The sequence below is a fragment of the Pelodiscus sinensis genome, chromosome 3, assembly GCF_049634645.1.
Source record: "Pelodiscus sinensis isolate JC-2024 chromosome 3, ASM4963464v1, whole genome shotgun sequence".
NCBI classification, from domain to species: Eukaryota; Metazoa; Chordata; order Testudines; family Trionychidae; genus Pelodiscus; species Pelodiscus sinensis.
Window position 1 is genome coordinate 56,193,369 of NC_134713.1, and position 14,108 is coordinate 56,207,476.

Sequence of the window (14,108 nt, forward strand, 5' to 3'; positions counted from 1 at the left end):
CTGAATGTCAGGATGGCTGTCACCATCACTCAGTTCTCCCTTATTCGCTAATATTTGTGAGAACGAAACCGAAAAGCTTCCAACATAGTAGGTTTAAATTCCAATTAAATCTCTCAAAGCTTCTCAAAACTCTTTAGAATTCTTTTGATAAATTGACCACAATGAACATTTTTCATCCATTTGAATTGAGCACTGAAGATCAGAACCATCTGTATTTCCCCCCCTTGCAGTATTGGATGCCTCAATATGGCAGATTCAGAACCTGTGGACTTCAAGTCCTACATGTCCTTTGATGGACTAATTACTAAAAACATGGATACCACAGGGGCTTCTTTTCATCACAAGAGTCCCATATGTTTGGTACGTACCTATTTTGCTGCAAGAATGAGTAGGTCATATTTTGTATGGCTGAACTGTGCTTTCCTGGTAAAATCTGTGTTTCTCAGATCTGTAGTGGGTAGGCACCAGAGCACCAGCAAAGGACAAAACAACTTAATCCAGTAATAATCAACCCCAAATGCTAGCACAGAGAAGACCACACTGAGGAAAGACCTAGCATTGGCAGTAGCACAAGTGCTCTAACTTTAAAATATGCTTCACTAAATGCCTTAGTCAGCACCAAAACATTTGGTATCGAAGTGCTACTCTGAGTGGAGCCACTCTGAACGAAGAGGTAGACAATAGACTGAATTCAGTGTCTTCGCACACAGATGATGTAAAGCCTACGTAGACAAATCTATTAAGAACCAAATGGTGTCAAGAACTGGTGAGCAGGAGCAGCCCATGACACAGAAGATGACTCCTCAGGTATTGGCCCTCGATCTGGCACTACACCCTACAGCATTGATGCCTGCAGAATGTGATGAACCTCTGAAAGAGGAGGGTTTTCATTGGCTTTTAGATGTTTTTTGGTACTAATGCATGTGCCAATTATTATATTCCACTTGCTATGTATATAGGAGGCCTATTTCTTCTCTCTATCACCTGAAGTACATTCTCATCATCTTGGAGCACAGAAATGTTTCTGTGATCTATGATCAATATCTCAGAAATGGTGTGGACTCTCTTAAGGATCCATTAATCATCTTGAAACACATGGCATAGGACTGACAATATCATCTTAACCAGACATATCCCTGTGGCAGCTGCCATGGCCCTACAGGGTTTTCTGGGGTCTGTCATCTGAAGTCACTAGGAACTGGTCTTCACACTTGAGAAAAATGGAAGGAAACCCCTTTCCATATCAGCTTCTCTGGCCAGGATGGAAAAACCACCATGAAGACCAGACTAAGGGGCCAAGCAACACCAGCATCCTGCTTTGCTACCAAAAGACCTCTCACTGTTATTGCCTGGCAAAGTAGTGTCTTTGGCAGCAACAGGGGCACTGGGTGAATCTTTCCAGGAGCTCCACCTGCAAATTTCAAAGATTCCAGAGGTGGAAATATCAATAGCATTGGTGAAATCTCATAAATTATTACATACTTTGACAACTGTTATTCCAGGCAAAATCACCCTATTCATAAATGAGGTTCTGTTAACTCTAGTTCAAGTCTTGTGGTACTGTCTTCTATGCCACCCTTACCGATTGATATCACCTTAGTGCTTATTAGCCCTGATCAGGCATAAAGCATAGTAAAAGATGCATTCAGATGGAGTACAAGGAAACAATGAGACAGTAGTGGTTAGTATAAGGAGCAGAATTCTTAATCCAAAAGTTTGTCTACTGTCAAATTTTTGTAGGTTTCATGGCAAAGGAGTGTTTTAAAAAGGGTTTTGAAGGAAGATCTTAGTTTTGTTGATATTTATGGGGAATTTTCACCTGATGTGAGGGGCAACATGGGAGAAAGTATGAAGCTGCTTGTTTTGACTCTGTAGTAAGTGGGAGATTGGGAGGTTTGTATTATTGGCCAATGGTAGGATTCACTATTTTTTTTAGGGAATGACATGTGAGAGGTCCTGTGAAGGACCTTGAAAATAAAGACAAATAGTTTGATGCAGTAGTTGGCATTACAGTGCCAGTGGGATAATATGCATAACTAGACTATTGGTATTAAAGGGTACTGCTTGCTCAGGAAGGCTAGGAAAGGGGCAAAACACAATACAGTTCTGGGTACCACATTTCAGAAAGGATGTGGACAAATTTCAGAGAAGAGCAACAAAAATGATTAAAGGTCTAGAAAACTTGGCCTATGAGGGAAAATTGAAAGAATTGCGTTTGTTTAGTCTGGAAAAGAGAAGACTGAGGTGCAAGTGGGAGGAGACATAATAGCTTTCAAGAACCTAAGAGGTTGTTTCAAGGAACAGGGAGAAAAAATATTCACCTTAATGTCTGATGATCGGACAATAAGCCATGGACTTAAATTGGAGCAAGGGAGTTTTAGGTTGGACTTTGGAAAAAAACTTCCTGTCTGTCAGGATGGTTACCCATGGGAATAAATTGCCTAGAAAAGTTATGGAATCTCCATCATTGGAGATTTTAAAGAGCAGTTTAGACAAACACCTGTCAAGGTTGGTCTAGGTGGTGTTCGGCCCTGCCATGAGTGTAGGGTACTAGACTTGATGACCTCTCAAGGTCCCTTTCAGTCCTATGGTTCAGTGAGTAGACAAGGTGGACCCAGAAGAGTGATGCAAATAGAGGGTTAACATGGTCTGTGCTATAAGCTAGGAAAATGATCTGTGCAACAGCATTCCGAATGAATATTCCAAAAGACCAGGTTACATTTGTTAACATCAGAAAGAAGGATGCTGTGATGATCAAAATGTTATAAAGAAAGACTCTTCAAGATAATAGGTATAACCTGTATGTGATGACACAGAGATTAAATTAGGCTGTGGGTCTGAATAATAGGCAGAATGATTGTCCAGAGCGAATGAAAAAGGAGTCAGTTGGGAGGGCTTGCATTGGTCTTCAGTAGCTGTGATGGAGATTCCCATTCTGTTTAGGTGTGTGATCTGTAGACTGTTAATACCAGTTTCAGAAAGTGTGTCTGTTGCCCGGGAGAGAGAGACCTCACACACAAATGCCAATACTGCAAAAGATTGACAGTGAGAACTAGAAAAGCTAAGGATTATCTCCAGTTAAAACTCATGATGCTGGAAAAATCCCTTTGTCCTACTTCTGATCCTGATTCTTTGCCTCAGCAAGACTTGCCTAACAGAAGGTGATCTCAGACAGCCAGACTTCCCCTGGTACCGTCAGCACATAGAGCAGTGGTTCTCAAACCCGCAGACCTCCAGGCTGAATGCAAATCTTTCCGCCAACCACCAGTTGTTAATGGAAACTCAGTTATATTACATTGTTATGCCTGAGCCATTTTGCTAGTGCTGCAGCTAGGAAGAATAATTTAATTTAAATTATTAAACAGATTTAAGTGTTTTAACTTTCTCATTAATTTATCAAACTTCATTTTAAATAAAGTAAAATATTGATTTGTCCCCAACAAAAAAGGTTTCAATGTTTTATTTATTACAGGGGTGGAGAACTTTTCTGGGTCAGAGGCCACTGACCCACAAAAAAATCATTTGGGGATCACACAAGTGAGAAGCAAAAAAAACTCCTCCAGAAACTACCAGCCCTCACTGATGTGTTCCCCAGCTGACACACTTCACTCATTTGGCACTCCAGCCACACAGGGCAAGGAGAAGGCACAGGGAGGACTGAGGTTCAGGACTTCCTATAGTCCAGATTTACTTTTCTAGGCTTCTAGAGTTAGTAGATTTTTGTGGACTCCCTAATGCTCTGGGGTGGGGACAAAAATGAGGGGTTCATTGTGCGGGACAGGGCTGCCAGCGAGTAGAATAGGGATGGGGATGCAGTATGTGGTCAGGAGGGGTGGGATGCAGGCGAGGATGAGGGTGTGTGGTCTGGGTGGGAGAGAGCCTGCTTCTGCACCCTGGGAGCAGGGTGTCTGCCTGGTGGGGGGGAGGGAGCAAGGGAGGGTGCAGAGTGTGGCCAGGAGGGAGAGTGCAGGAGCAAGCTGGGTGTGTGGGGTCTTGGTTGGGGGCAGAAAGGTGAGCGAGAGGGATCGGTGTGTAGGGGTCTGGGCATGAGGAGGATGCTTATCTAGCTTGGCACCCCTGTTGCTCCCATTGGTGGGTGATTTGTAGAGAGCTGCTTCCTTGTAAAGCTGTGCTACTGGTAGTAGGAGCTGCTCTTATAATACACTGCTACTGGAAGTAGCACAATCCTACAGGCTATTGTTTCTAACCAGAAAACCAAATCTTTAGAATTGCTACCCATTTCAGCACGAGGGATTGGGGGGGGGGGGGAGAGGGGGTACTCTGTTGTTCTCTGAACTGGCTTTGTGTTTGTGGCAGCCTAAATGGTACCTTGTCAATACAGGAAGTTTTGAGATTCCAGATAGTTTTTTGTGATGGTACAGAGCAAGCCATGGAGTGGGGTGCCCTGGGCACAATGCAATACAGAAGCGTTTCTCTGTTTACACTAGTTCTTTGGTGAGAGATGAAGGTGGGGGACAGAGTCCCCTAGTGACCTCACTCCTGGCTGCAACTCCCTGATCTCCTGGGGAGACAAGCAGGCTACTCCCCTGGCTTCTGAAGGAGCCCTGATCTGCGTGGCTGCCCTACAGAGCAGCCGTTACCACTTTGGAAATGTAGCTACCTGCACTGCTGAGCAGAAGGCAAGATGGGTAGGTACCGTGGTGGAAAGTCCTCCAGGTTCCTCTGCATGCTGATGGCACCAGCACTGCCGCTTCCAGGGCTCCCCCAGCGGCTAGTGCAGCTCCTACAGGTGGCGGGGCCTGTGGGCAGCGTGGAGAGGTGGATGTCAGTTTCTTGTCTAGTGGAGCCAGTTTCCCTGGGGTGGGGCTGTGGCAGTGCTAAAGGGCTCCTGGCAGTGTTGTGGCACGGGAGCTGCTACTTCCCCGCTGGGCTCCGCTGAGACCACCATGCAGGTAGCGTGGCCCAGTGGCGATAGCAGGGAAAGCCGTTGTCCCAGCAGGGTGAGGGGGGAGCTCGGCTTCCCCCGCCTCCATGAAGCAGGGAAGCAGCATGGCCTCCCTGCCTCATGGTGGGGCACTGAGCTCAAGCTGCAGGCCATCTGGGAGGCCATGCTTTGAGAACTACTGACCTAGAGTGTCTGACCGTGAGGCACCTGGACATTCTGCCACTGGGATGGCCTGAGAAGCAGAAATCCCCTCCCCACCACAGTCTAGTCTAAAGAAGGTACAAAAAAAACCCAGCCTGCTACCTCAGCACTGAGGAAACTGATGGAAACTTTGGCAGCAAGCAATGCAATGGCACCTCCTGCTGCACCAGTATATTGCAGCAAGTGCATAGCACCAGCAGCAATCATAGTGACTTCAAACCAAAACATCCCTCCTCTGTTGGCACTGAGCTTATCCATGTTGCAACAAAATTGTCAGCCATGCTGACCTTTTCAGCACCTCTACTCCAACCAGACCAGTGCCAGGCCTCACCAGTACCACCGCTGAATTGGCTTCTGTCTCCAACAGTAAGCTGGAGGAGTTGGGGCACAAATGTGCACCCCTACCATTCCTAACCCAAACCTAGACCCTTGCAACAACAGTCCATAGCATGGTAACTTCTGCAATGGGTTCCCCACTTATGGCTCTTCCTCCAAACTGACCAACCATATTGGGACATTTGGGCATTATACAGAGCCCAGAACATGCAGCTCTTCATCACTTCTAGATCTGGAACACCAAGATCACACAGATCACCTTCACTTTCTGCCCTAGCCTTCCCAGAAACTTTCGAAGACAAAGCAGACACAGTTGAAGAGCCACCAGAGAGTGACACCATCCTCCTGCCCCCATCTCCTTTTCCTCTCCTCTCAAAACTGTCTCCTTCTCCCACATCGGTGATAAGCTGACATCCTTCCAGGAATTATTTAAGCAAGTGGCAGACTAACTAGATGGTTCCCTGGCAGAACTGCTGGACACATATCATAAACTGACTAATATTCTTTATGCATCTCCTACTGCCAAGATTGTATCGTCCATAAGTACTGCTATCAAGAACTCAGTGAAAACTGTTTTGCAGATTCCAGTTACAGCTCCAGTTTCTTGTGAAAGATCAGACAAGATGTATTATGTACCACCTAAGGGAGCTGAATTTTTCTTCACTCTCCTTGCCCACAATTTACTGGTTGTGGAGGTGGTTAATCAAAAGGGAAATAAATATCTGAGTAGGGCCATTCTTCCTGATAGAGATTGGAAATGCCTAGACCTATTTGGCAGGAAGGCCTGTTTCTTGGCGGCAACTGCAGTTTTGCATAGCAAATTATTCTGTTACAACATTTTTGCACAGATAACCACTTTATCAAACATCTTTTAACAGATAAAAAAGAGCAATATAAAGCTAACAGAAAGGACCGTCCTTGCCAGAATGACCTTGCAGGCTTTCTTTGGACATGGCAGCCTGCTCCATCACCACATCTATAGTCATGTGGAAGACAGCAACGTTAGAGGATGTACCTTTCAAAGGTTAGATATTCATGGAAGACACAGAAGCAATCTTTCATGCTCTTAAGGATTCCCATCTCATATTGAAAACCCTAAAAATATGTGCTTGTGAGAACAAAAAGAAACAGAGTAGATTCTCTACCCAGTGCTATTGCACTGATCCTATGTTGGCAGTGCCTCGACTGTTAGAAAATCCACACTGACTTTCAGGAATTATTCTATTCGTGAAGACATGTAATGACAGCCAGTTAGAGAGAATGTGGGCCAGGATCTTACCTGCTATAGACGATGAGATGCCCCAGTGGTCATCACAGCATGCACAGTCACCTTTTCTCTTATATATGAGTACAGTTGGGCGTCTTTGAAGTCCTGGAGGTCATTCTCCCAAGTGGTGCTGAATAAATGGGTGAGATGGCACATCAGCTGGTTACCACTAGTTTTATAAATTTCTTGTGGGATTGCATTACTGCCAGGTGCCTTTCTGGGTTTCTTCTGCTTGACAACTTTTTTGTTCCTCGTCAAGAATTGTCATAACTAGCTGTGACTCAGGACACTGAGGAATCTCTTCAAGAAGGCAGCTGCTGTTGAACATTGATGTCTGGTTTAATATATTATGAAAAAGTTCAGCCCAGTGGTCAAGGATTGTAGCGCTATCTGTAGTAAGAGTGTTGCCATCAGTAGAGTGCACTGATGTAGAGCCAACAATGCACAGCCCATAGACTACCTTCAGCCCATCATAGAAAGCTTTAAAATCATTACTGTAATCTGTAACTTGAAGTTTGACTGCTTTACGTTTCCCACAGTCCTCTTTGCTGTAATTTGACATGTGCCTTCTGCTTAGCTTACATGTATGCTTTGGAGACATTCTCTTTGTTGATCTAGACCAGGTGTGTCACATGCATTTTATCAAGAAGAGCTGAAGCATCTTTGTCTTTGTAATGAAACCAGTCCTTGTATTTATTTTCTTGGAAACCTAGTATTTCCACAGAATTTTTGTAGATTGTTTCCTTGAGGTTAATCCAGTCCTCCTCAATAGTGGATGGCTGCTTTGGATCTTCATTATTGATGACTAAGGAATCGTGAAGACTGAGTTGAAGCAATGCTTATGTCTCAGGCATTTCAAGTTTACCTACATCCAGCTGTTTTTCCTGTCATACAGCAGAATGATGACATTTTGATGGACAAAGACTCGAAGAGATGACACTGCATACCATGTAATGGTCAGATGAGGAGCCAGTTTTACGCATTGCGCCAGTCAAGTTAACATGAGAAATACGTCTTTGTTTTGTAATGAAGTCTTGACAGTCATATGCCAATGCTTAGACTGAGGGTGAATCCAAGATACTTTGTATTTGTTTGCCTTTTTGAAGAGCATTCTTGCAATAGCAAGCTCATCCTGCACACAAGTTTGAAGGTGAAGGGTGCCATTTGAGTTCTTGGTTCTAATGCCATGATGTCCAAACACTTTTGGCCATAGTCTCTAGCATTAAAATTGCTGAGTGTACATATCGCTTGAATTTAAAAGGTACCGAAGAGATCACTAGTTTCAGGCCAACATGGATAGAAAGGCAGAGTGGGCGCAGATACATTAACAAGTACAAGGCACTGTCCCTGCCTTAGTCTAATCTTTGTCGTAATGTGGGGGAGGGGAGGGTAGTTGGCTGCATGTGCTGACTAAAAATGCAGGGGTGCACAGTTACCTTAAGTGGAGCACCCACAGGAGGTGGGGTGGGATGAGTTCATTGGAATAGTTGAAAGGGTTAGATGAGGAGAAGAGCTGAGAAACTTCTGCATCTGTTACAGGGGAAAAAGGCAGAGAATTGTTCCTAGAAAGGCAAACAAATACAAAGCAACTTGGATTTACCCTCATTCTAAGCACTGGCACATGACTGGCAAACCTCTTTTCTCTTGGAAGAAATCTGTGAACATCTCTATGGAAAGAGAAGCAGGGGAGGCTTGAAGAGGGAATCAGTAGTCAGATTAAGTAGTCAGTTAATGGACGGGAAGTCATGGAAAGTCTGAGTACTGGGGAATGGAAGTGTTGATGGATGACGCTGAAAGAAGTTAAGTAATGGTCGGAGAGGAGGATTTTAGTTAGAGTTCAGAGAAAGCACAGAGCTTGATGGAGACCATGTAAAATTGAATTGAACCAGGGTTCAATTGAATTGAAGAGGTGAGAGTGAGGAAACTTACAGCAAAGGAGGAGATGCCTGGGTTATCAAAATGAAAGTTGAACTCATTGACAGTGAGAATGGGAGTTTGTGAGGTGAGAATGAGATCTACCCAGAAGCAGAAATCAGAGAGAGCCTGAAACAAGTAAAGAAACAGTATTGGATCCCTCAAACACAGTTTAATACTTTTCACTGATCACAATCTGGGCTCTATGCTTGAGATGGCAATACTGAAAAAAAATCGATATCCAATAAGAGTTGCTTTAAAGGTAATAATCCATATTGCCAGACCCTACTGGCCAAATATGGCTTTTTAACTTGGGACAGGGTGGCTCCATTTATATTGAAGCATGCACGTGACAGCTGATGCAGAGACCAGACATCCGCTTCCTGTACTTACTGACCATGGCTAAAGTCAGTGTTCTCCCCATCCAAGCATTATATGGACAAGTCTCAGTTCCCCCTCAAGTCATACAAGAGCTTAGTGGTTGGACAGGGGAATGCAAGAAACCTTTCTTGCTTCCCTTCCCCATTGATGATACTTAGCATAGATGCTTTAGAGACAGATAGGATCTGCCCATCTGAACAATTTGCAGATGCATATGATCTGGTTCCAAGTTGATCTGACACTGCATATGATCATCTTGGAGCCCAGGACCTTCTGCCTGGCTTGTATAGCGTAAATTCCTGTCTTGTAGGACTCAGCAGTGCAGCTCTTGATGGACAATATGGTGCACTATATAAACAAGGAAGTCCTTGGTCAGCCACTCTGCCAGGAAGCCATTAAAGCTGTGGACTCGATGGCATCACCCTGGGGTAACCCCACTGCCTTTCTACTTTCTAGGAACCAGCAACAGCCTGACTAACTTCTGAAGCAGGTATACTTTCCCAGCCACAAGTGATACTGCAGACATCTGTCATAGAGCTGATATTTTGCTAGTAAGGGATTCTCCCAAGAGATCTGTTCACTATAAAAAACAACACTAAGTTCCTGAACTTCTGCTCCGTGGAGGTGTAGGCTGTTGTGTGTCCGCATTCCTAATTGGTCTTGTTCCTACTGCAGTGGTCTCCTGATTCTCCTGCTCCCTGGAGTGATCTCCAAAGTCAAATGAGACAAAGCCACACTGATTCCAAAGCCATACTGGCTCAGATATTTGTTTGTGAGACTTATTGCATATGTCCATTCAGTCGCTCATCCATCTTGTGGGGGTCATTGGACTTGATATCTTAGTATCACGGTCAGATATTGCAGTCATTATACCTGACAGCTTGAATGTTGGATGGCTGAAATCTACTGTCAGGGACAGTGCTGTACAGATTCAAGAAATCCTCATATAAATCAGAAAGCTGTCTCCTAGGATGATCTAGTTATTCCTCCAAATGGAAATTGCTCTTCTTTTGGGTAATCCATCATTATCTGGGCTGAGTGGGGCTGCATGACTCTTGTTTACAACATGTATCTCAGGATTGGGCCCTTATAACACTTAAATGCGAGGATGAAACATTAAAATATACAGAGTAAAATTAACTCAGACATGTCACAAGCACTTGGTATTTTCTGTTAATTGCTTTATAAATGAATCAATATATTCATGTTTATACCATTAAACTTAGACTAAAAAAATACAGAATGGATACTTGTATTTTGGTATGTAGAATCAAACGCACAGCATTATTTTATTTATTTTAGTGTGTCCTGTAAAAATATGCTTATTTATATATTTTCTCCTAAATCTTAAGATAAATAAATTTCAAATAATAAAATACAGAATGTGCAGTAGGGCTGAATTTTAGTCTTACTCTAAGAAACATAAATTTAACATTTCACCATTAATATTTGTGACTTTGTGTGTTGCATAAATGTAACTTTTGTAATTTTGTTTTGATTTAATTTTTAACGGTCTACATAAGAAATTTCATGGAAAATCTAATGCCTTAAGATTTTTTTTTTAATCTGTCAGACTAGCCATATCCTTAAGAAAGAGAGTTTAACCTCTTTCAGTGTACGCACAAAATATCAAAAGTATGTCCTTCTTGATACAACACTAGCTCAGATTCATCTTCAGGTTTCGTCATGAGAAGCTAGCCTAATTGCTCTATTTAGGAGATATGCAGTTCACTTGGAGATTGCCCAAATATTGGACATAATCATTGTTTACTCAAAGGATAAACCATAGAGAGTTGTCTCAAACAATTTTTGGGTACTTACGTGTGTATTTTCATAGGGCATAGAACAGTGGTCCTCAACTGTGGGTCAGGACCCCGTTTAAAAGGGATTACAAGGGCTGGAGTAAGATTTTCTGGGGCACAGGGCCAAAGCCTGAGTCACACAGTTTGGGGCCAAAGTCTAAGCCTGAATGGTTCAACCCTGGGTGACAGGGTTCAGGTTACAAGCACCCCCACTTACGGCTGCACCCATTTTTGAACATATTACTTAAAATGGTCTGAGTTGAACTCAGAACCTTCAGTTTCTTTCACCTATATTCATTAGCATTGTGATTAGGGATGTGAAAGTATAACTGTGTACACATTAGGATCAGTATACTTTAATACATCCTGATTTAGACAACAGTTGGTGTGTCAGATAACTGAAGTATTTAGTATCTGGAAACCAGTTTTTGTTTATTATAGAAGGTCTGTTTTAAATGCACCTGTACTTCAATGACAAGTATTTGGATGAAATCAGTGGGAAACAAAGTTAAACTTTAGTACCCAAAGTTGTATATGAATTTAAAATTTGAATGAAATTTTATACAATACTTTGAGAAGGTGATATTTGAAATTTAAAACTGTTTGAGATTGTCCCATAGAAAATACAATTAGCTACATGCAAACGATGAAAGGGGCACTGTCAGTATATCTAGTCAGCGTGCGAGGAAAAGAGATGAGAAATGAAAATACTACTTCTGTGCCTGGGGCACCCCAGTGAATTTTTCAAGTTCTAAAATTTGTATGTAATTCTTAATAGTGTCTCTTCCCTCTGCTCCTTTTTCTCTGTTAAAAATCCTCATAATCAGAAGTAAGTTTGATGAGGTTTCCATAGTGAAAAGATAAAACTTTACGGAAAGAAAACAAATGCATGTTCAGTTATAATATGAGACTTGTAACAAATAGGATGGAAAAATTCCAGACAGCATTATTAAGATGCCCTTTTATATATTTTAATTTTTTAAAACAAATTAGAGTCCTTTTTCCTAGGGTGTCCCTTTGGTCTTGTATTTTGAATGGAGGTAGTTAGGACTGTTCAATTTAATATCTCTGTTTAGTGCCCTTAAATGCATGCTCTTAGCACTAGGTTGTGTGATGATTTTAGTGCTGTTTTAAGTTTGCTTGTATCATTCTTCACCTCCTTGACTCCTCTTACCTTTTTTTAAGTGTTTAGAGTCAGATAAAATTTTTGCACACTTATCGTTATATAAGGTTAAGAATATAAATATAAAAGTGAAGAAATTCAACTTGGACACATTAGATATATTTTAGACATTAACAGCATAAACAGCACAGATGCAAAATGTAGGCAAGCTAAGGGTCTTATGGAAAACTTCAGTACTTGAATTTGGCTTTCGTGATCTCTGCATGATATTTACGTTCAGAAAATTTTTCAGGGTTATGTTGGCAGATGTTGTCCCTGGTAATGCAACTAGAACTACATGGGTGGACCCCTGCTCCCACATAGAATCCCCTTGAAGTCAGTGGAGCTCTACGTAGGAGTACGGTTCTACCTACACAGTTACGGTTGCAAAGTCAGGGCTTTTGGGGGGATCTTTTCTCCCTCTTCCTTTTTCTTGTAATACAATTCAAAGCAAAAGATTGGGAACTGACCTGAAGATATTCTCCTTTATGGAATATGATAAAAGTTGTTCTACTAAAGCTGGTTCTGTCAGTCTTTTTTTCCTGGATGAATTCCATTTTTTAAAAATAGTTTCGTTTAAAAATGGTATTTTTAATATTTAAGAATTGTCTAATCCTTATTTTTCTTAGAAGAATCTACTTTGTCAGTGTTCTAACATCCACTAATTCAAATTAAATGGGTTTCTTCCTGCAAATTGTCAATCAAGCAGAGGCTGCCTGTTACACTTGAGAATTTCTGCACACTCATTCTCCTTCAAGGAATCTGTTGTGATTTCCAGTCTTTTCTTTTCTTTAGCAACAACTGAACATTGCTGCATCACTGCATAAAAAAATGGAAAGAGGTGAAGAGTACAGATGTGTCCTTTTATCTCTTAATAGTATTGTGCTGATTTATGTCCAGAAGTTCTGGAGATATACTGGGCAGCTTCACCTTTTTTTGCCAAAACACTATTCCTTTACCAGTCCTCTCAACATGACTTCCACACTTTTAATGATTCAGTCTAGTATAGCCAGTTTAATAAATTTAGCAATTCCTCCAGCATCATGACTCCTATTTAATGCCTTTTGCTAATTAGGCATAACTTTTAATGAGGCGTCTATCCACGATATATTCTATTGAATTGTTGACTTGGATTCTTTTCCTCTTGACATTGATGATAAACCATGAGAAGAATATTCATGTGCAAAACATCAACCATTATCAGACACAGGGATTCGAGTCCTTTCTAGAAGAAAGGTTGCAAAAAATTAGAGTCCATCTGGGATATCTCAATGGGATACTTCCTGTTTGTCATATCTGAAGTGGTTCCTCTGGACCAGACTTTATGGGAGCTCATACCAGTTGTTACTTGCACATGTGGTTTTATTCTGTGGTTTTAGAATGCAAGATTTATTTTCCTCCCTATGTCGAGATCCCTATGAGCACAATAACTAAATTTTTCATGGATTCTATAGTATATAATTACACTTGATTGCTGTGACTTTGGGATGCAGGTTTCAAAGTGAAAAATGACTTAGGATAAAAGTTTCAGAGAAACTGTTTTTCATTAGTCCACAGCAAGTTGGTCCTACTTATCCTGATTTTAAGTTTCAGGATGTTACTTGTCATCTGTGTTCAGAATAAATATAGACCTCTCTTTTGTTGCTTATAGAAACAGAGAGGAATCACGATGGCAGTCGCAATAGTTCTCACTTGGCTCAAGATGAAGTTAATGAAGAACTTATTTTGACTAAACTGACTAGCTGAGATGATATGCCATATTCCCCTTCTCCCACCTAAAAATGTTTGACCATTTTGCCATTAGAACATTATGCATGAGGTCTTTCCTATGTAGATCTGTTCATCTTGGAGGAAACCTGCAAGTTTCTTAAATATTATAAATTATATCTCTTTTAGAAGAAAAAGATCATTTTAGTCATTTTTTTCTTACCCGTTACGTTTATTTCTTTTCTCCTTTTCCTTCATTTCAGCTTTTGTTAGGATCCTAGCATGCCATTCAGACAAGAATGTAGTAACATACAAATGGTTCAGGAAAGGCTTTTATTTGGTACATTCAGATTTAATTGATGGTTCTCATAAACCTCCAAGCTCATAGTTCACCATACCTAACTTAGATCCAGATTAGTTACAAGAGACCAG

At 41.6% G+C, this 14,108-nt stretch overlaps 1 protein-coding gene across 1 annotated transcript in view; it reads left to right on the forward strand.

Moving 5' to 3' along the window:
• Positions 1 to 14,108, forward strand: part of PHIP (PHIP subunit of CUL4-Ring ligase complex) — a 303,792-nt gene that overhangs the window by 117,660 nt on the left and 172,024 nt on the right. The gene's annotated exons all lie outside the window — the stretch shown is intronic.